Genomic DNA, 2,715 nt, shown 5'->3' on the forward strand with positions numbered 1-2,715 from the left:
GCCACAATATTTTGTAATATAGATTTCTAGCTTACTATGCATCCACACACTATAAAGAAATAACCTGTTATCAATCTTCTCTCATCCAAGTCCATAGCATAATCTGAATCCCATAACCTTCAACCAAACCAATTGTTATCTATTTTCTTTGGTATATGAGCCCAAAATCTGTAGTACTCTTGAGATACCTCAAAATCCATTTCAAAGCCTCCCAATGATCCTTTCTAGGATTAATCATATAATGGCTAAGCAAACTCACACCATAAGCTATGTCAGGTCTTGTGCAGACCATGGAATACACCTTGCTCTATCCCTGGTCAATTGAAAATTTTCCAATGGAATGTCATGTTGTTGTGGTTTTATTTCAAACTCAAGTTTATCAATTTTATCTTTTAACTCCATCTTATCCTTGACTTCTCCATTTTCTTTGTTAATGAAAGCTTTTCTGTCATTCTTCAAAAATTCACTCTCTGAAGACCGCATTCCTGCTTATAAAACACTTCTTAGTGGTAGGACACCAAAGCTTATACCCTTTCACTCCATCCGAATAACCAACAAATATACACTTCCTAGCTCGAGGCTCTAGTTTTCCCTCATTTTGGTGAGCATAGGCAATGCATACGAAAGTCCTCAAGTTACTATAAACACAAGACAACCTAACCACATTTCTATAGGAGTTTTAAAACCTATAGCCAAGGAAGGACACCTATTCACCAATTAAGCAGTTGTATGAACAACATAAACCTAAAAACTCTTTAGGAAGTTGTGCATTTGATAACATCACTACAAGGAAAATGTCAAAAGATGACACTTTTTAAGTGTCAAGATAGATATAAGATGACGCTTTTTAAAAGCGTCATATATTAGACTGTCATCTTTTTAAATCGCATACGTTGACACTTTTTAGAAGCGTCATCTTCTTTGCACGTTAACCATGACACTCATAGTAAGTGTCATTATTTGAAACATTGACGCTTTATAAGTGTCATCATATGTTAATAATTTCATTCATGTCAATATTAACACTCAATGAAGCGTCATTGTATAGGTAGAAGCAACATTGACACTCAATATAAGTGTCATCTTATAACTTTTTATTTGTAGGAGCAACGTTGACACTTAATAAAGTGTCATTGTATAAGTAGAAGCAACATTGACACTCAATATAAGTGTCATCTTGTAGCTTTTTTATTTGTAGGAGCAACATTGACACTCATAATAAGTGTCATCGTATAGCATTTTATACCTTGACACTAAAAAAAATGTCATGTTTTTTTAACATCAACCTTGACGCTTTTGAGAAGTGTCATATTCTGTTTATTCAAGTAAAGCATGACGCTTTAAAAAAGCGTCATCTTATCTCATATAAAATTTTAATAGCCCAAAAATTAAAATGTCCTAATTATGCCCTGTTTTATAATTTTCTATCAACAATTAAATTAATAATGAAAACTTAATTTAAGAATCTCCATTGACAAAAAGTATCAAATATGGTCTTCCTTTTTCACTATTACAATTTATCCATAAACATCATACATAATCAACAACTAAAACCAACAATTTTACAACTTCTTCTTCAACTTTGAATTGTTCATAACCTTCACTACATCTAGTTTTACATCATTTTTCTTCCAAGTGCAAAAGGATGGTTGTAACTCACTTTCTAGATGCTCAATCTGCAAAATAATTGAGGGTTACATATTTATTAGTATTAACAAATAGTTAAGAAGCAACTTTGTAAATGAAATGTGTATATGCCAATTTTTAAATTTCCAAAATATCTTTCTTCCATTGCAATAAATTTCAAAATATCAAACAAACTCAACAAACTCCAATAATTTTATTACACCAAATTTCTAAATATTTTAGAACTCTTATTCTATTTTTTTTAAAAAAAAACAGAAAAAAAAAAGTTTTTATCTCATTGACTATTTTGTATGATTTTTATCTTATTTATGAAACTTCAACCATTAACATCTTCTCATTCTTCTTATAGGTTGTACAAGACATTAGATGTTTTGCATGAGAAGGAACTAAGGAATGAAAAAAAAAAAACAAAAAAACTAGAAGTCCGAAAAATTATAAAATTGTAAATTAACATATTTATGTAAAATTATAAAATTGTGTTAAAATATCTATGTTCTTCTTATTGTATTAGTATATCAACATTTAATAATATGAGGATATCTATTATCTAAATATGGAACTTGCATGAAATGATCTCTAAACATGGAATTGATTCATAAAACTTACAATAACCACAACATGTTACCTCAAAATTCTTTTGATGATATATTTTGAATTGTTTGTGGGTGTCCTTCATCAAGAGCAGTAGTGACGTTGTTAATAGAATGACCTATGCCTTTTTGTACAACCTGAAGAATATAAATAAACAATTTAACAACCAATTAGTAAGAGGTGCTATTTCCTTCTTCCATAGGCTTATTTGTAAGAAGTCTTAAACTAACTTCCTAATTTTTATGTAAAAGAAAATGGAAGTACAAGATATTATAGACTTTAAGCCCATTAGTATAGTAGGAGACCTTTATAAATTTAGATTAAAGAAGTTTATAAAGCTAGTAATCTTAAAGACCAAAATGCTTTTGTAGAGAATAGACAAATTCCTAATTCATGCACATGTAATGAAACTAAAGGCTCTACGAAAATGAGCTTGGACATGCAGGAATTTTTGTAGCTATCTATTGTAGGATTTCT

At 29.8% G+C, this 2,715-nt stretch overlaps 1 long non-coding RNA gene across 1 annotated transcript; it reads right to left on the reverse strand.

Moving 5' to 3' along the window:
* Window positions 1-1,471: 1,471 nt before the first annotated feature.
* LOC117931082 lies at window positions 1,472-2,371 on the reverse strand. The gene is made up of 2 exons (XR_004653978.1): window positions 2,273-2,371; window positions 1,472-1,676 (listed from the first exon to the last, which is right to left on the reverse strand). It is a non-coding gene; the product is annotated as an uncharacterized LOC117931082 (long non-coding RNA).
* Between the last annotated feature and the right edge of the window lie 344 nt (window positions 2,372-2,715).

Source organism: Vitis riparia, chromosome 14 (assembly GCF_004353265.1).
Source record: "Vitis riparia cultivar Riparia Gloire de Montpellier isolate 1030 chromosome 14, EGFV_Vit.rip_1.0, whole genome shotgun sequence".
NCBI lineage: Eukaryota > Viridiplantae > Streptophyta > Magnoliopsida > Vitales > Vitaceae > Vitis > Vitis riparia.